Here is a 21,096-nt window from a genome sequence, read left to right on the forward strand (position 1 = left end):
ATGTCCTAAGTCTTTGTGCAATGCAGAATTTAGAAGAGGTAGACTGGGATATATAGCAAGACATTTCTAAGCTGCAAAGTATTAAAGTTACATTTATTTGCTTATAAGAAATGAGAGCGCATATATAATTCAAAGATAGAATTTATAATTAACAGAGGAAAAGGGCCTACATAGTTGAAAATCTCTCAGCATTGCTGTGTGGCAGGAAATGAAGGAGAATTTCCAGTCAAGGAAACCAAGTGTGTGATAGGGTAACTGTTGTACTGACTTTCATATGAATAGAAATAACCAACGGTGGATGAAAAGTCCTGAAGACATTTCAGAGATCTTGAAAGCTTCCCCACCCATCATAAACCAAGAGTTTTTGGAGAGCAAAATGGTTTCAGTGGACAGATTCAGGACACCATCCAAAGAATAGTGGCTATTGACTTTGACCTCTAGCACCACCCCTTTCTTTGTCTAATGGAGCAACACTCATCAGCCTCTCCAGCTGTGCTTTAAGGTGTATTTCTTCTTACAATTAGTATGATATCAATTGTAGACTGCTAATGCAAGTTGAATATCCCTAATTCCAAATGCTTAGGGCCACATTTTCTTTTATTTTGAAGTATTTATATTTACAGAATGATACATTGGGGTAGGACTGGAGCCTAAACACAAAATTTACTTGTTTTACATATTCACTACATAAATATATTCCGAAGATAATTGTATGCATACCTAAAATGATTTTGTGCATTGGACAAAATATTATGGTTTGGAATTTTCCACTTTTGGCATTATTATCTAGAAAGTTTACGAAGTCTTAGCATTTCAGATTTTTGATATTTGGGTTAAGATTATTCAAGTTGTATATACCCTTTATTGTCTTGAAGCAACTCCTTCTGTGTCAAATTTTTTAAAGATTATTTTTGTAAATGATGTTGCTTTTTTCCATTTATTCAGATAATAATGTTGTTGGTATAGTTGTGCACACTAGATTCATAGTACATTTTATTTTTGTCATTAGTTGAAATGTTTCTTCTTCATTTTGAATTTATTTACTTTCATATTTGTCTAGCTAAACTTTTATCAATTTTGTTTATTGGTTCAAATATCGACTCAACTTTGTTGATGCTTGATATTGTTTTCTTAGTTGATATTCTTTCTTTTTTGAATACTTTTTATTTCCTTCCTCATAATATCTTCATTTTCTAGTTCTCTGAGGTATAAAGTCTGAAGCTTTGTTATTTACTTGAGATCTAATTCATGTGGGCATTTATAGTTATATATTACCTTCCTTTACGGAACCCCTTTTCTGCACTTTATACTTTTTAGTATGCTGTGTTTTGATGTTTATTTGTAAGTATCATTTATTTTCCTTTGATTTTGTCAATGACCTTTTGGAAGGTCAGGATGATGACATTCAAATTCTATATATTTGTGAATATACCAACATTCCATTATTGATTTAGAGTTTCATGTGTTTCTTTGGCAAAGATACTTGATATCATTTCAGTATTCTTAAAAGTTTGAATCTTTTTGTGACAAAACATATGACTTAGCCTGCAGTATGTTGTGCATATACTTCAGAATAATGTGTATTCTGCTGTTGTTGGAATATTCTATATATGTCTGTTAAGTCTATTTGGTGTAACATATAGCTCAAGTCCAATGTTTCCTTATTGATTCTTTGTTTGGATGACCTATCCATTGTATTAAAGAGGGAGTACTGAAGCACCCTACTATTATTATTTTGTAGTCTATTTCTCCCTTCATTCCTAGTGATCACAGTGAGCATATTAGAAGGTGAAGTCTTTTTAGGTGAATAGGTCATGGGGTTCCAACCTCAAGAATGGGAACAGTGCCCTTAAAAGGAAAGGCTAGAGAACTTCTTTGACCCTTCCACCTAGTTAGAATGCAGTGAGAAGGTACCATTTGCAAAGCAGAGAATAAGCCCTCCTGGGACACCAGGTTAACTGGTGCCTTGATCTTGGACATCTTAGTTCCATTAACTGTATGAAAGATATGTCTCTTTAAAATAAGCCACACTGAATAAATTACATTTATTTGTTATAGTGGCCCATTGAGACTGAGTTAAATATATTCACAAGTGTTAACATTAAACACAAAGATTACTTGCTTATTGTAACCAATTTCCTTGAAATTGAGAAATCTGCATCAACTCAATCAATTTAACTGAATCAGGATCTCAAATAAGAAGAAAAAATCTAATATAAGCCATATGATTTTATGCAATAAGAGGTAACAGTGTGTCACCTTAAATTTTTGTATATTTTTATCTTTATTTTCATCCTAAACATTATACCTTTTAAAAATCAAAAATGTTTCTATTCAAAAGTGATTTTAACTAAATAGTACTGTCTGAAATGTAAAGACATAAAAATCACACTTCAAAATCTTGTTACTGAAATTTTTAAACTAGAAAAAAATTTTTCTATAACAAAAAATTCATTCAAGCATCATTTGACCTTGACATCATTACCAATGAGGTCTATATTTCTACACATGATCACCTTGCTTTTTGGACATTATTATCTTTAAATAACTTATTCTTAAGGTTCAAAACTGATTATATTAAAGATTGAAAATTTTACAATTTAGATAAGTGCTGATACTCCTCAACTTACAGTGCGGTTACATTCAGATTAACTCATGTAAAATTGAAATTATTTTATTTTTTTTTTTTATTTTTTTTTCACATTGCAATGTTTATTTCACAGTACAGCTCATACTTCATTACATTATTTTGTTTTAGCAAAACCTCGTATTATTTTATCTTTTCCTTTCAACACTGTAACAAAACAAACCAATAAATACAAAACATAAATGTTAAAAACACATAAAGAACAATTAATTAGAGAACTGGTTATTGTTTCCAAGGTATGAACTATCAAAAAGTTCAAGTTATTTTGGTATATGCTGACAAATAACAAAAGTACTTTAGTTTCATTAGAAAACACTTTTTATCACCCATTTGATAACTAGGACTTTGCTAAGAACGGCAGAATTTCAAATATCCAGTCCTCCAACATGTCTCACTTTTGATTACAGAACTAAATATTTTTCAAAATAAAAAGATGTGTAATAAGCTTTTGACATTCTCAAGATTTGTTCCAAAAATAATTTAGTATAATACTTTTAGTTATATAATTAATGCAAAATGTATTTCAAAATATGCAGATATTTTTCAACAAGAGTTTCACATTCATATTTCTGGAATGGACCACTGATGCACTGTTTTTTTTTTTTTTTTTTTTAAAGATGAAGTAGATTTTATGTTTATTGACATGAAAAACAGTCACCATATATTTATAAGGCAAAACCCATTTTGTTTAAAGTATGTATATGGATATAAATGAATATATAAATTCTGAATTAACAATTATAATCATAAAATTTTAAGTGTCCTCTGTTGTAATTATTTTGTATTCATTTAACTGTACTTTCCAACTTATAAATAACATAGTGGTTGTATAGTAATGCCAAATACTTCATAAAGTACTTTCATTACACAAAAAGGGTTCTATATCTAAAATTCATGAATAAATAAATTCTAAGCCAGATTCTAGAAACACAAGTGAAAAATAAAAGGACTATTTACTTAATTCTACATAAGTGTGTGTATGTGTGTGTTTGCAGATGTGTACTTGGAGGAAATAGCCAACTAATTCAAAGGTTGAAAATGTGAATTGCCCTGGTAATCACCTCTGCACTTCCCCTTCACTTCCTGTATATGTACCCACACCTCAAGTTACCTTCTATGTCAGTCCACAAACATTTCCATCTTTAGTCATGTGTATAATTTTAAAAGTCCAATGAATTTTGTCAGACAAAAAAGTTATCAGTAAAGTCAACAACTTAATTTAATATCCTCCCACAGAAGTTGCTACATTTTAGTGCACCTCTATAAAAACCATAAAACAAGAATAATAATGAAAAAGAATGCCACAAAACTATTGAAATTATGACTTTTAACCTTTTTTAATGCACAATGGGCAGTCAACAGCTTTTTTTAAATCCTGAGACCCAAATGAACTGTAAGTTTATTAGAGAAAACTCTACTCCCAAGTTCAAAATTCTCATTGCTTAAAAGTAATAATAAATTCCCTAGTGAAACCTGGGTTCTGGTTTTAATTAGAAGTAAACGTGCTACAATTGCCACCTCCTGCTGGAAAGTCAGGTCCTTCATGACATACCTCAGGTGGAGTTTTAAAAGACCTCATATCTGAATCCTGTCTTAAAGAAAGAGAAAGGGAGAGCAGAAAAATACATATTCTTATGTGAAAATAAATGAGGCTACTTAAATTATTCAAAGCTACTAAATACAAACTATAAAGCATACTCTTCTTTGGGTCCATGTTTTGAGATAATAAGTATAATCTTTTTTTTTTTTTTTTTTAAATTTGGGAAAGTCAAGTGTATTTTTTTTTAATTTATTTTTTTACGTTTACACAGGGTAATGATGTTTCTTTTTTTTCCCCTTCCCCCCCACCCCTCCCACCCTTTTCCCTTTATACAGTCCTTCTTTCCTTCATTCTTACCGCTCTCCTTATCCCTAACCCTAAACCTAACCCTAAACCTAATGCTAACCCCTCCCACCCCCATTATATGTCCTCATCCGCTTATCAGCGAGATCATTCGTCCTTTAGTTTTTTGAGATTGGCTTATCTCACTTAGCATGATATTCTCCAATTTCGACCATTTGCCTACAAATGCCATAATTTTATCATTCTTCATTGCGGAGTAATATTCCATTGTATAAATATGCCACAGTTTCTTTATCCATTCATCAACTGAAGGGCATCTAGGTTGGTTCCACAATCTGGCTATGGTGAATTGAGCAGCAATGAACATTGATGTGGCTGTATCTCTGTAGTATGCTGATTTTAAGTCCTTTGGGTATAGACCAAGGAGTGGGATAGCTGGGTCAAATGGTGTTTCCATTCCAAGCTTTCTGAGGAATCTCCACACTGCTTTCCAGAGTGGCTGCACTAATTTGCAACCCCACCAGCAATGTATGAGTGTTCCTTTTTCACCACATCCTCGCCAACACCTATTGTTGCTTGTGTTCTTGATAATCGCCATTCTAATTGGGGTGAGATGAAATCTTAGGGTAGTTTTGATTTGCATTTCCCTTATTACTAGGGATGTTGAACATTTTTTCATATATCTGTTGATTACTTGTACATCTTCTTCTGTGAAGTGTCTGTTCATTTCCTTAGCCCATTTGTTGATTGGATTATTTGTATTCTTCGAGTAGAGTTTTTTGAGTTCTTTATAGATTCTGGAAATTAGCGCTCTATCTGAGGTATGGTTGGCAAAGATATTCTCCCACTCTGTAGGCTCTCTCTTCACATTTCTGATAGTTTCCTTTGCTGAGAGAAAGCTTTTTAGTTTGAATCTATCCCAGTTGTTGATTCTTGCTTTTATTTCTTGTGCTATGGGAGTCCTGTTAAGGAAGTCTGATCCTAAGCCAACAAGTTGAAGATTTGGACCTACTTTTTCTTCTATAAGATGCAGGGTCTCTGGTCTGATTCCAAGGTCCTTGATCCATTTTGAGTTGAGTTTTGTGTAGGGTGAGAGATAGGGGTTTAATTTCATTCTATTGCATATGGTTTTCCAGTTTTCCCAGCACCATTTGTTGAAGAGGCTATCTTTTCTCCATTGCATATTGTTGGAACCTTTGTCTAGTATGAGAAAATTGTATTTATTTGGGTTTGTGTCCATGTCCTCTATTCTGTACCATTGATCTACCTGTCTATTTTGGTACCAATACCATGCCGTTTTTGTTACTATTGCTTTGTAGTAGAGTTGAAGATCTGGTATTGCAATACCCCCTGCTTCGCTCTTGCTACTGAGGATTGCTTTAGCTATTCTAGGTTTTTTATTCTTCCAGATGAATTTCATAATTGCTTGCTCTATTTCTGCAAGGTACATCATTGGGATTTTAATTGGAATTGCATTGAATCTGTATAGCACTTTAGGTAGTATAGCCATTTTGACGATATTAATTCTGCCTATCCAGGAACATGGGAGATCTTTCCATCTTCTAAGGTTTTCTTGAATTTCTTTCTTTAGTGTTCTGTAGTTCTTATTGTAGAGGTCTTTCACCTCTTTTGTGAGATTGATTCACAAGTATTTTATTTTTTTCGATGCTATTGTGAATGGGGTAGTTTTCCTAATTTCTCTTTCTGAAGATTCATCACTTATGTATAAAAATGCATTGGATTTATGAGCATTGATCTTGTAACCTGCTACTTTACTGAATTCACTTATGAGTTCTAAAAGTTTTCTGGTGGAATTTCCAGGTTCCTCTAAATATATAATCATGTCATCAGCGAACAGGGATAGTTTGAGTTCTTCTTTTCCTATTCGTATCCCTTTAATTTCTTTGGTTTGTCTGATTGCTCTGGCTAGAGTTTCAAGGACGATGTTGAATAGAAGTGGTGAAAGAGGGCATCCCTGCCTTGTTCCAGTTTTTAGGGGGAACGCTTTCAGTTTTTCACCATTTAGAATGATATTAGCCATGGGCTTAGCGTAGATTGCCTTTATAATGTTAAGGAATGTTCCCACTACCCCAATTTTTTCTAGTGTTTTGAGCATGAAGGGATGCTGTATTTTATCGAATGCTTTTTCTGCATCTATTGAAATAATCATGTGATTCTTAACTTTAAGTCTGTTGATATGGTGAATGACATTTATTGATTTCCGAATGTTGAACCAACCTTGCATCCCTGGGATAAAACCCACTTGATCGTGGTGCACTATCTTTTTAATATATATTTGTATGCGATTTGCTAAAATTTTGTTGAGAATTTTTGCATCGATGTTCATTAAGGATATTGGTCTGAAATTTTCCTTCCTCGATGTGTCTCTGTCTGGTTTAGGTATCAGGGTGATATTGGCTTCATAGAACGAGTTTGGGAGGGTTCCCTCCTCTTCTATTTCATGGAATAGTTTGAGGAGTATTGGAATGAGCTCTTCTTTAAAGGTTTTGTAGAACTTGGCTGAGAACCCATCTGGTCCTGGACTTTTCTTTGTTGGTAGGCTTTTGATGACCTCTTCTATTTCATTGCTTGAAATTGGTTTATTTAGGTTGTGTATGTCCTCCTCGTTCAGTTTAGGTAATTCATATGTCTCTAGAAATTTGTTGATGTCTTCGAGGTTTTCTGTTTTGTTGGAGTATAGATTTTCAAAATAGTTTCTAATTATGTTTTGTATTTCACTCATGTCTGTTGTGATGTTTCCTTGTTCATTCCGAATTTTAGTAATTTGAGTTTTCTCCCTCTTTCTCTTTGTTAGTGTGGCTAAGGGTCTATCAATTTTATTTATTTTTTCAAAGAACCAACTATTTATTTTGTTAATTTTTCTGATTGTTTCTTTTGTTTCGATTTCGTTGATTTCGGCTCTGATTTTAACTATTTCCTGTCTTCTACTACTTTTGGTATTGGTCTGCTCTTCTTTTTCTAGCGCTTTGAGCTGTAGTGTTAAGTCGTTTATTTGTTGATTTCTACTTCTTTTTTTGAATGCACCCCATGAAATAAATCTTCCTCTAAGTACTGCTTTCATAGTGTCCCAGAGATTTTGATATGATGTGTCTTTGTTCTCGTTTACTTCTAAGAATTTTTTTATTTCCCTCCTGATGTCTTCTGTTATCCATTCATCGTATAATAGTGTATTATTTAGTCTCCAAGTATTGGAGAAGTTTCTGTTTTTTATTCTGTCATTTATTTCTAATTTCAATCCATTATTATCTGATAGAGTACAAGGTAGTATCTCTATCTTCTTGTATTTGCTAACAGTAGCTTTGTGGCATAAAATATGGTCTATTTTAGAGAAGGATCCATGTGCTGTTGAGAAGAAAGTGTATTCGTTCTTTGTTGGATGGTATATTCTATATATGTCTGTTAGGTCTAAATTGCTGATTGTGTTGTTGAGATCTATAGTTTCTTTATTCAATTTTTGTTTGGACGATCTATCCAGTGGTGAGAGAGGTGTGTTAAAATCGCCTAGTATTATTGTGTTGTGGTCTATTTGAATTCTGTAATTGAGAAGGATTTGTTTGACGTACGTGGATGAGCCAATGTTCGGGGCATAGATATTTATGATTGTTATGTCTTGCTGATTTATGCTTCCCTTAAGCAGCATGTAATGTCCTTCTTTATCCCTTCTGACTAGTTTTGGTTTGAAGTCCACATTATCTGAGATGAGGATGGATACTCCAGCTTTTTTGCTGTGTCCGTGTGCATGGTATGTTTTTCCCCATCCTTTCACCTTTAGTCTATGGCTGTCTCTTTCTATGAGGTGAGTCTCTTGCAGGCAGCATATTGTTGGATTTTTCTTTTTAATCCAATCTGCCAGTCTGTGTCTTTTGATTGATGAATTCAGGCCATTAACATTCAGGGTTATTATTGTGATATGATTTGTATTCCCAGTCAATTGACTCATATTTGTTTTTGACATGATTTGGTTTCTCCTTTATTTGGCTATTCCTTTAGGCTAGCACCTCCTGTTGCTGATTTGCATCGTTGTTTTTCATCTCTTCCTCATGGAATATTTTGCTGAGAATGTTCTGTAATGCTGGCTTTCTTTTTGTAAATTCCTTTAGCTTTTGTTTATCATGGAAGGATCTTATTTCATCGTCAAATTTGAAGGTAAGTTTTGCTGGGTATAAGATTCTTGGTTGGCATCCGTTTTCTTTCAGGGCTTGGTAAATGTTGTTCCAGGCCCTTCTGGCTTTTAGGGTCTGGATTGAAAAATCTGCTGATATTCTTATTGGTTTCCCTCTGAATGTAATTTGATTCTTTTCTCTCGCGGCCTTTAAAATTCTGTCTTTATTTTGTATGTTAGGTATTTTCATAATAATGTGTCTTGGTGTGGGTCTGTTGTAATTTTGTATGTTTGGAGTTCTATAAGCCTCTTGTATTTGGTTTTCCATTTCATTCTTCAGATTTGGGAAATTTTCTGTTATTATTTCATTGAATAGTTGTTCATTCCTTTGGTTTGTTTCTCTAAGCCTTCCTCAATCCCAATAATTCTTAAATTTGGCCTTTTCATGATATCCCATAATTCTTGTAGATTCTGTTCATGATTTCTTACCATCTTTTCTGTTTGGCCAACTTTGCTTTCGAGATTAAATAATTTGTCTTCAATGTCTGAGGTTCTGTCTTCCAGGTGCTCCATTCTATTGGTTATGCTTTCTATGGAGTTTTTAACTTGGTTTATTGTTTCCTTCATTTCAAGTATTTCAGTTTGGTTTTTTTTCAGTATCTCTAACTCTTTATTGAAATGATCTCTTGCTTCCCGTATTTGGTCTTTTAACTGTTGATTGGTGCGATCATTTAATGCCTGCATTTGCTCTTTCATCTCCTCCTTCAATGCCTGCATTTGCTCTTTCATCTCCTCATTTGCTTCCCTGATCGTTTTAATTACGTACATTCTGAACTCCCTTTCTGACATTTCTTCTGCTGTGCTGTCATTGGGTTTTATTGATGTAGTATCTAGGTTTGTTTGGGACATTTTCTTCCCTTGTTTTCTCATATTGGTCAGTTGTCAGTGGGACCCTGAGATATTGCAGTTTTCCGCTATTGGCTTATAGTGTCCCGGTAGATTTCCAGTGTATCACCTCCCAGCCTTCAGTAGCCTGATGTCTTGGAGGAATCTGATAAAGCAGCGTATCCGAAGAAAACTGCCCCTAGCCCCCTACTGGTTCCACAATTTGGAACTGGCTCTGTGCTGAAATGCTCTCACTGTGGGCCTGCACCGTGCAGCTGGCCGTGTGGGAGGAGCTCACTGCCGGAGTGTGGAAGGCTACCTTGGGAAGACTCTATCTGCCCTGCCTGGCTCCAATAAGCCACCTCTATCTGGGCCTGCCCCCTGGGCCGAGCTTTACCCAGTGGGCAGACTCACCCGTGGCTCTATTTCAGTCCGAGTCTCTCAATGCCTCCCCTTCTTAACTCCTGGGTTCTGGAGCGACAGGGGGTGCAGTCTCCCTCTAGGCCGCCATCTTGGATCGTCCCCTGAAATTATTTTAAGTTGAACATGCATTTAATATCCCCAACCTGTCATATATCATAGCTTAGCAAAACAGAGCTCTGTAGATATTAATTGCTTACTTTGTTGATCACAAGACCAATTGGATACTGTTAACTATTTTTAACCAATACCATAAAAGTAGTATACCATGTATTTCTAGCCTTAGAAAAAATTAAAATACAGTTTCTTCACAATACGTATCATTTTCATACTACAGTTGAAAAGAAAAATTATAAGTTAAACCACCATAACTTAGGGACTGCCTCTTTAAAGGAATTAAACAACTTAATCTTCTTATCTATAAACTCAAATGTAGTTTTTACAGAATGTATGGCCTTTTCTGCCAATCCTTTTTTCCATGGTTACACAGTTACAGTTATGATAGTTACATATACAGTTAAACCGGAATTCCTCTTTGTTATTTATTTCTAAATGTACTAGATTCATATATTTTGGAAGCTCACATGTCATCTTTTTTACATTTGTTTTTTGATTGATAAGCAATAATCAGTAATTGCTTATATTTTTCACTGATACAAGGCATGACATATTTGGTTTTTAACGTGTTTCTGGATCATTTAATTTTGAAGATGGAGAGTGTATCTTTCCATGCACTGTGAATCAAAGTCTCAGAGAAACTCAGAAGTTATGTAGAAAACTTTTGGAGTTTGGAGAATTATGGATACAAACATGGAAGTAATTGAATTTAATTTCTTGCCATAGATGTTTTATGAACAGGATGCAACAGGTTTGCCAAATCTGAATGCAGTGCTTTTAAGATGTGTCACTCTGGCCTCTGAGATTTGAAATAAATCAGCACATATCAACACAAATTCTGATTTATGAATAAAAATGAGTTAAACAAAACAAAAATAAAACTAAAAACTAAATTAAATAAAACTTCTGAATTTAAGTGCATGGTTTAATGATATTAATAATGGTACCTATTTTTTTGTGTGCAATGAGGATACTCCATGTGACCATCAATAGACTTTGTATGAAATAGTTGATTTGCTAATGGATGATATCCAGATTTTTACTTAAATTCAATCGAATATTCTGACATAGAATAAAGATTTTCCTCATTTTTCCAACTGAAGTTTATGTTGTGTCTTTCCAAGATTTCTTCTGATATTAAACATGCATCTGAAAGAAAGAAATGAACATGAAATATTAAGTAAGATGAGTCTTTTATCAAGTCTTTGGGATTTTCAAGTAGAACACTTTCTAATGTTTCAGAAATTCTTTCTGAAAACTCTTTCTGAACAAATTCTTTGTGAATACCAGATAGATTTAAATAAAGTTAAAATGGAAAATGATGTAAAAATTAGGTGGTTAATATGTGATAATTATATTTTATTATCAAATCATAAGATTAATTACCATATTAAGAACTCCGTATTTTAGAGTGTAAAAACATCATGACATGATGGCTGATTTTTTCTTTTTTGGACTGTAGATTGAAACCAGGAGCACTTTACAACTGAGCTACAAGTACAGTCCTAATATTATTATTATTATTGTTGTTGTTGTTGTTGTTATTATTATTATTTTGAGACAGGGTCTCACTAAGTTGCTAAGGCTGGCCTGACACTTGGGATTATCCTGCCTCAGCCTCCCATGTTTCTGGTTTTTCTTTAATTAAAATCTTGGTCAAATGCTACAAAGTTTCAGTTATAAAAATGTATAAGAGAGGGTGTCTCACACACACAAGCAGTAGAAAAGACTAATGAAACAAAAATTTGCTTATCAGAAAAGGTAAGAAAGATGAATACACCTTTAATAAGACAAACCAAGACACAAAAGGGATAACTCAAAATAAGAAATGAAAAAGAAGACATTATAACCAGTACCACAGAAATATGAAGGATCATTATGTATTATTAAGATAAAATACATGCTAACAAATGGGAAAATGTAGAGAAATTTATAAATTTTTAGACACAGATGTTCTGCTAAAATTAAACCATGAAAAGATACAAACCAGAAGAGATCAATAATGAGTAATGAGATTAAATCAGTAATAAAAAAAAAGTTTAAGAATGTTCATAACTAGATGTACTTACCTATTAATTTTGCAACCTCTTTAAGGAAGAACTTATTCCATTTCTTTTAAAGTTATTGTTAGGGTGGATTTAAGCGGCTGCATTGCAGGAAGCTGGACACCCGGCAACCCACTGCAAGTATGGGGGGGTATCAGGCTGCCCGCATGCACCAAAGAACAACCAATCTGATGCTGGCAGATAAACTTTAGTAGTGTCTTGCAACCGCCCATCAATCAACGGAGTCCCCAGTCAACCCTTGGGGGACACTAAACCCTCAAACCTTCCCTCACCTCTTCAGGCCTGTAAAGACTCTGGGCAGCCGGGGCCAATGTGGTTTCCTCTAGCTCTCTACCCTGACGTGTATCCCGGAGGGCTGGAAATTTTAACCGAGAGCCAATTTGCAATAAAGTTTAGTTTGGCCACTTTTGTCCAATTCCTGTTTGGCCAGTTGCCCTCAAGCTTAGTTATTGCAAAGAATGGAGAGAGGGAATCCTTCCCAACTCATTCTCTGTGGTACTCTGGTAGCATAGCAGATAAGAACACAAGATCAAAGAAACTGTAGACTAATAATCCTGATGGACAGAGATGAAAACTTTCTCAACAAAATATGAGCAAATCTGGTTCAAGAGAGAATCATAAAGATTCACTATAAACAAATTGGTTCCATCCCAGGGATGCAAGGATGGTTCACAATTTGCAGATCAATAAACATCATACACGCCATTAACGGAATGAAGGATACAAATCATGGGATTATTAGACACAGAAAGCACTTGAAAAAAATTCAACATCACTTCCTGACAAAAGCCCTGAACAATAGAGTTTGGAAAGATTATACCTCAGCATCATAAAGGCTATATATGACATAGTCACAGGCAATATACTGAAGTGAGAAGAGTTGAAAACATTTCCTCAAAGATCAGGAACAAGGGTGTTCATTCTCCAAGTACTTATTCAATATAGTACTAGAAATTTTAACCAGAACAGTGAAATAAGAGAAAGAAAGAGCAAACAAATTGGAAGGAGAGAAGCCAGATTATTCGTGTCTGCAGATCATATGATTAAATATATAGGAAAACCTAAAGACTCCACCAAGAGACTCTTAGAATGGATAAAGTGAGTAAGGTGCAAGATAACAAAATCAACATAGAAAAATCAGTGGGAATTTTCAACACCAATAATGAATTTGCTGAGAAACAAATCTTAAAAACAATCCCATTCACAAATCTGTACAACAAACAAACAAACACAACAAACAACACAAGTCCTCTACCACACAATGATGAAAGACATTGAAAAAACACAAAACAAATGAAGAGATTTCTCATGTTCAAGGACTGGAAGAATTTGTGTTGTAAATATGTCCATAATACCTTAAGCAATTTACAGATTAAAAAGCGATCCTCCTTAAAATACAAATGATATTCCTCACAGAACCAGAGAAGAAAATTTTAAAATTCCTATGGAAGTACAAAAGACCCTGAATAAGTATAGAAATCTTGAGGAAAAAAAATAAACAATGCTGTAAGCATCATAATACCTGATTTCAAGACATACTACAGAGCCATAATAACCAAAACACCATAGTATTTGCACAAAAACAGACACCTAGACGAATGGTATGGAATAGAGACTCTCTTGATAGATAGACAGATAGATAGATAGACAGATAGATAGATATAGATAGATAAATGCATGCATCTCTAAGTACTAATTTTTAACAAAGTTTCAAAAAGAGAGAAGGAAAAAATTGGCTAAAGAACCACCTTTTCAATAAATAATGCTGGTAAAAATGGATATCCATATACAGATAATTAAATCTTCACTCCTCTTTTCATGTACAATATTAAATTCAAACATAGGCTTAAATATAGTATCTAAAAACTCTAAAATTACTAGAAGGAAACAATGAAGAAATAATAAATTGGTTCAAGCAAAAATTTCACGGGTAGATAACAAAAGCACAGGAGCAAAAATTCGATATATTAAATTGAAAACCTTCAGCACAGCTAAAAAAATAACAGAATGAGACAAGCCATGGAACGGAGGGGAAAAAAAACTTGCGAACTATGCTTCTGACAAAGGGTTAATATCTAGAATACGTGTTTAAAGACATCAAAAAACGAAAAAGAAGTTATCCAATAAAATGTTGGGCAAATGATCTGTGACTCAAAGAAGAAGGACAAATGGTCAAAAATACATAAACAAATACTCAATATCATTAGCCATCAGGAAAATGAAAATAAAAATTACATTGAGGTATTATATAACCACAGATAGAATGTGTATTATTAAAAATAAACCCTGAAATTAACAAATGTTGGTGAGGATGTGGAGGGAAAATGCACACTTGGTAAGAATTTAAATCAGTACAATCATTATGGAGAATAGAAGGTTTCTCAAAATCCTAAAATTTGATCTACCATATGATCCAGCTATCCTGCTTTGGGTACCTATCCAAAAAAACATCAATCAGCATACCAAAGGGATATTTGCATGCCCATGTTTATTGCTGTGTTATTCACAACAGCTAAGATGTTGAATGAGAATGTGTTGATCCATAGATAAGATAAAGATAATGTGGCATATTTAAACAAGGAAATATTATTCAGCCATAAAGAATTAAATCTTGTCATTTATAGTGAAATGGATAGAACTGGAGGACATTATGTTAAGTGAAATGGAGCAGACACAGAAAGATAAGCCCCATACATTATCTTTCATATGTGGAATATTAAAAAGGGTGACCTGAAAGTAGAATAGTGACCATTAGAGGTTGAGAAGTGTGTGAGCCGTGGGGTGGGTAGATGGAGGTTGGATATAATCAGGCAGGGTGTATGCATATATGGAAATATCACAATGACCCCCATTAATATGGGCAACTAATACAGGCTAATTAAAAAATTAAAATATAGTTTTAGAAGTCCTCATGTTGTGTATCTAGAATACATATAATTGTATTTATTATTTTAAAATAAAAAATAACTTATTAATATTTATTTTCTCACATATTAATACTTATTAGAGAAGCATTCCATAGAATATATCTTCTTTAATGTGTGAATGTTCTATTGAACACAGCAAAGTATCATATTCAAGGCTCTGATTTTCCCAGGACAGGTCAGAACACTGAAGTACTTACATAAACATTTGGGCAGTTCTGACCACTCTCCAGCTCTACACACTATTGTCTTGCTACCCTGAAGTTGATACAAAGACTGGCACTGATATTCAACCAATGAACCTGGAGAATATACTGATGATGGGAATGAAGTGAGGTCTCTATTTTCATCAGGTGAGGAGAAGCACATTTTCCTGTGGAATCTGAAAAATACCATTTCATTTATGGAGAGAACAAATCAAAATACAGGATAAAACTAAAGCCAGCACAAACATATCATTATATACAGAATCATGACTTTATCATTTCTGGTAAGAAGTGATCACTTGAAAAAATCTTAAGTCACAGAAAATGAGGGTTACATTTGTAAGCCCTTCCTTTCATCTCACTGCAGGCACAAATAAACCATCCAAAAATGTGTCCATTTTGCAGAGATCTAGTACTAAATATGTGTCTTAAATAAATGCTTCATGGTGAGATAGCAAAGACAAACTAAGAAAGTTCCTTGTTCTTATATATGACATGATGCAGTGTTTATTGTGTCCCTACTGAATTCTTTTTGATTTTCCTTTTCATTACAAAAGAAAAAATGACTTCTTGGAAAAAATTCAAAAACGCAAATTTGTAGAAGATAAAAGGGAAATATTTTCTACCTGATCTGGTCAAGATGAGTAAAAATCATTCTTAGGTATTCCGTTTGCTAAGCATAATTTATAATCTGGGATATAAAAAATTGAAATATCAATATAAGAAGACTGTGGAAGGTACAGAGAATTCATTCTGACTAGGAATTTCAGTACTCAAGGAATGGAAAATTGTTTGCTGTATGAGTTCTCTTTAGGGCTTTTGTGTATTCTAGATGGAGCACTGGAAAAGGCTAATCCCAACAATGATATCAGGTAGAGATAAAAAAGGAAAATCTCATGAGGAGCCTCATCCCTTTAACCTAAGGACAAGAGAGGGAGCAGTCTTGCAAGACCAAGAGAAGATAGACTGAAAATTTATCAATGAATTGAACTTCAGAGACCTTGAGAAAAAAAGAAAACATTGGAGGCCCAGAAAGAGGGAAGAAATAAGTTTAATAAAACAATTTCACAACTTGGGCACGAGGCACAAAAGTAGATAATCAAGAAGATGTGTAGTCTCATGTTAATACATATCATAATGAATCTGTTTGAAGATAAAGGAAAAATTCTTGAAAACTGCAAGGTAGAAAATCCACATTACCTATACATGACTAATATTCAAATGACAGTGGGCTTCTCATTCATGGCCATGGAGACCACAAGGAAGTGAAAGAAGAAAGTTGTCAACCTCCACCTCTATATGCAGTGACACTGTGCTTTAGAATAAAGGCATAAATAAAGGCATTCTTTTACAGAAAAGATCAAGAGAATCTGTCTCCAAGAATTATCCTTAAAGTCTAACTGAAGAAATTCTTCATATAGAAATGAAAAGATGACCAAAGAAGATAGAGTCTTAAGGAGAGAGAAAAGAACAATGTAACTGATAAAAGGAAAAATATATAATATAATAGACATTTTCCTCATCAGTTTGTTCATTGTGTTTAATGTCTGAAGGAAAATTATAGTATTTGATAATACTTTCCAGTGTATATAGAGGAGATCAGACTTCAAGTTTTCATATAGTCCTCACATACACACTGAGGTGGAGAACTCCATTTGCCCATGTGGCATGTTATCCCATCTTCCTCAGAGGTTGTAAAACCATCTTCACAAATATAATGCAATTTAGTGCCATGTGCATTTATTCTGGATTCATTTATTTCTTTCCATTCTTCTGAAAATCTAGATGGACTCATGGTTCCATGGTCTAATCCAGGCGGTTGAGAACATGGAAATTTTGCTATGTGAGAAATAGGAATCACAGGGTGAAACATAAATAAAACATCTAAATGAAAACTAAAATCAAATACTATTGAGTTACATCACCACAATATCTATGCTATCCTCTTGTCCACTATCTCCCTTTGCCGGGGTCCAGCCCTAGCAGGAATTCATGGGTTCCACACCGGTAAACGGGGCGCGGGGAGACAGCGTCGGCGATGGATGGAGAATGAAAGACACAGACTCTAGTTCTGGTGCAATCACTCCCACTTTATTCTGGGGAAGGCTGGGTTTATATACATTTTTCTTCATGCTATAATGGCAGTCTTGTGGTTAATATTAAAGAAGTTTTCAAAGCACAGGCAGAAACTGTTTTTAACAAGGAACAGAAAATTATGAGAAAACAGTAACCTTACAGATTATCCTTACCTATTCACAATTGTTTTACGAATATCTAACTACCTCGGTGAACTAATACAATATTTACTTTCTTAATATCTATGTGACCTAAAACTATTCTTAATATTCTCATGGTTAAAACAATAGACAAGTAATCTCATGTGACTATCTCTACTAGGTCCATCTGGTTAATATCTGAATTACTGAGTTAAGGGGTACAGGAGGGCAGCGGTCCCAATTGTAATTGTGTACCAACGTTTATTATAGGGCTGACATATTCTTAGTAGGAAGGAAGGAATGTTATGAAACCTTATTCTCGTACCTCACCACCACACATGAACAAAACCATCATTAAAATTTAACCAGCCTGTTGGAGACAAAGGCAGATCTACAACTATTTTCTCCAGAGGCTTTCAGGGACTCATTGTATGGTTGCAAAATTATTTTTAATTTTGTTAGTGGTAAAGACCCATTGTTTTTCAGATTGTAGGTAATATTTTCTGGAATTTTTGTTGTATTCCCTTCATCCCCTTAAGCAATCCATTCAGACTGAAATGAGTAATATATTATCAGAGAAACACAGCAGAGAAAACACCATGCTTTGGAGCAAAACATCTGGCAATTCCTTTTAGGATGAGCCTTTGCAATCATCCTCCAGAGGATCTTTGTCAAGCACTGGATGGAATTCCGGATGCCCCCGCATCCCTTGATTTGTGTCTACTTTATTTTATGAAAAATAGTCATAAAGAGAAAATTTATCTGCTATTTACATAATATCGCAACATGTTGTCCAATTTTGATGACAGAAGTGAAACCTTGTCACTGATTTATGTACCTGAACCATAACTTACAGTTTCAGGATACAGTGTGATGGAGAAAAAGGTCTTCATCTTTTTCATTTACATAAAGCAAAGAGGATTATTAACTTCAATTGAAAGCATGGTATAAAGGAAGCTGCACACTACTGACCAACACAGCGTGGTATTCACAGTCATCTTACATTTTTGCACATGATTTCTTCTGCTTCCTGAATCAGATAATTTTCTTGCAAAGAACAGATACTTTTTCTCCATCCTGATATTTCACTGTGGTTGTCATGTCTTCAGCACTGGGAATCTGAGGTGGAGGTGGGCAGGGTCTCTTCTTTACTCCTCTAGAAAATATTAAAATTAGACTTCTTGAATAAAAAATAATAATTTGAATATATTTAAAATATATTTCAAAAGTAGAAAATTCAATAGCCCTGAATCATAAATGATGATGTAATTATGTTGCATGTTTGTTTATGTTATACTTTTCAATTCACATAGTAGTTTAGCATTACCTATTTTTTGCTCCTCCTTATCAATTTACCCATTCCTTCTTTTTAAGCAAACTTCCTTATTTACAAAGAAACTTATTATTTGTAATCTTTAGATAATCTTAGCTGAATGATACACTTTAAATAACAAAGTATTAAATAAAGTATGCAATGAAGTTCCTCTTAGAAATGTGCATGAACAAATGTATTGGGACTGGATTAAGACCCTTCTGAAATAATCTACCAACAGAAGCTGATTAGCCAGAGGAAAAATTTGCGGATAGTTAACAGTCAATATGGTATTGCCTCTAGATCATTAAATATGTTTACAAATGATTTACAGTGTGCTATTTCAAGTTTCAGCCCTCCTGAACCTACCATTTAGAAGCAAACCTACACTGCCTAGGTGTGGGAAGTCATCCTTATCTAGGAGAATCAGATGTGGTTAAGCCATGGGATATTGAGGCCTGACACCCAGGAACTGACAGCCATAGGAGAATGGGGCCCTGTGTGGGAGTGGTTCCCGGTCTGGTTATATGATAGTTTTCCTGAACAAATTGACTCCCCTAACTCCACCACATTCGGTTTATCACAGAAGAAGCCCTTCCCAGTTCTGGCCCCTTTACCTGTGTGACAATATATAAGGAGAGTTGGACTACTCCATGTTGTTAGAGGCCAGATCTGGTATGGCCAGTTTCCTTATGCCCCCAATTATTTAAAACGAGTGCTGGCTTTTGTGTGTTTATTGGTTAGATAAGTTTATGGGTAACTGATCGATTTACAGCCAACATCGTCCTCCAGCAGTTAATCCTTTCCTCATCCACATGGGACATGGCAGAAACCCCAATACCTAGGGGTATATAAATTGATGGTATACACCCAGTTTAATGACTACAAAATTTAACTGTAGTTACAAAATTAGTAGGGTATAAAAGACCCCTCTCAAACTTATATCTGAATTCCTATAACATGAAAATACCTCAGATGCATCTCGATGGTTTATATTGTGAAAATGAACTATATTCCATTTGAATGGGGAAGGGCTCTGTGTGAATCTGGAAGTAATTGAACCTCTGATTCCTTAAGCTTGCTTTCTCTATTCTAGTGTGGTTTTTTACTTATTAAAAGCCTTATGCATGTAAGTTTACAAAAATCATAACCCTTTCAAAACAGAAAAAGGAAATAAGATCTGCTATTAATAAACAACAAGAGAGTTAACTTTACTCATTAAAAAAGAGAAATATAGGACTGGGAACATAGCTCAGTTGGTAGAGTGCTTGCCTTGCTTGCACAAGGCCCTGAGTTCAATCCCTGGCACTACAAAAAAAAAAAAGAGGGAGAGAGAAATGTAAATTAAAATTTCAGATGAAAGAGTGTTTTCTCTCTCTCCTTTGACAAAAATCCAAAGTTAGCTAACATACTCTAGTAATAGAAATCTGGAGGGGAAAGTATTTTCTCATACATTCTGACCACAGTGTATTAAAGTCACCCAGAATTATTGTTGTAGTCTATTTGATTTCTGAAAGTGAGAAGAATATGTGAAGTTAAGTACCTTATTTATTGCTAGCAAATTTGACTTCCTTTTTCTATGTTTTGAAACGGTTATGATTTTGTCAATTTACATGTTAGGAAGGATAGCTCTTTGTGATATGAGCTGTAAATATCTCCCTTAGTTGCCTTCTTAAAAAAGTTTGTTTATGATGCTTCTTTCCATAAAAAATTGATTTTTATGTAACAAAAAGTACCAGTGAAATAATTTTTGACTTGGGGATTCTGAATCATGAAAAGTTAGATCTTGCTATCTCCAGTTGTGTAAAAAAGTTTTTTGAGTTTTCTTATTATTCATTAATGGTTGTGTTATGTAAAAATATCTTTGGTTCATTTGAAATTTATCATTGTATATGAGGTAAGGCAGGGATATTACTTTACTTATCCCTATAACATTTATTGACTACTTCTTTTTCCCAGTGATTTGAGATGATTACCTCTTTATACATTCAATTTCTATGTGAATCAGAGTGTACTTACATCTGGGTATTTGTTTTGCTCCTAGGCCAGTATGATACTCTTAAATTATTTAGGCTTTTAAAAATGCCTTAATGTGTTTTAGTTCTTGTCCCACTTCTATGTTTATTTTTTCTCCACTAAATTTAGCATCAGGTGATAGAGCTTTAAACTGTTAAGCTTTCATTGAGATTTTCTTAAATTTACAAATTAATTTACAAGCTAATATGGTCCTTCTAGTTGAAGAAAAGCAACTTTTTTTTGCTTCAGTGGTATTTTAATTTTAATTTTTAATAAATCTCACATTTTTATTGATGAACGTTAATATATTTTTTTGTTATT

General features: G+C 34.0%; 1 pseudogene; it reads right to left on the bottom strand.

Annotated features, from left to right (window-relative positions):
- LOC124961428 (complement factor H-like) overlaps nt 1-21,096 on the bottom strand; it is a 119,067-nt pseudogene that overhangs the window by 64,562 nt on the left and 33,409 nt on the right.

The sequence above is a fragment of the Sciurus carolinensis genome, chromosome 12 (assembly GCF_902686445.1).
Source record: "Sciurus carolinensis chromosome 12, mSciCar1.2, whole genome shotgun sequence".
Taxonomy (NCBI): domain Eukaryota; kingdom Metazoa; phylum Chordata; class Mammalia; order Rodentia; family Sciuridae; genus Sciurus; species Sciurus carolinensis.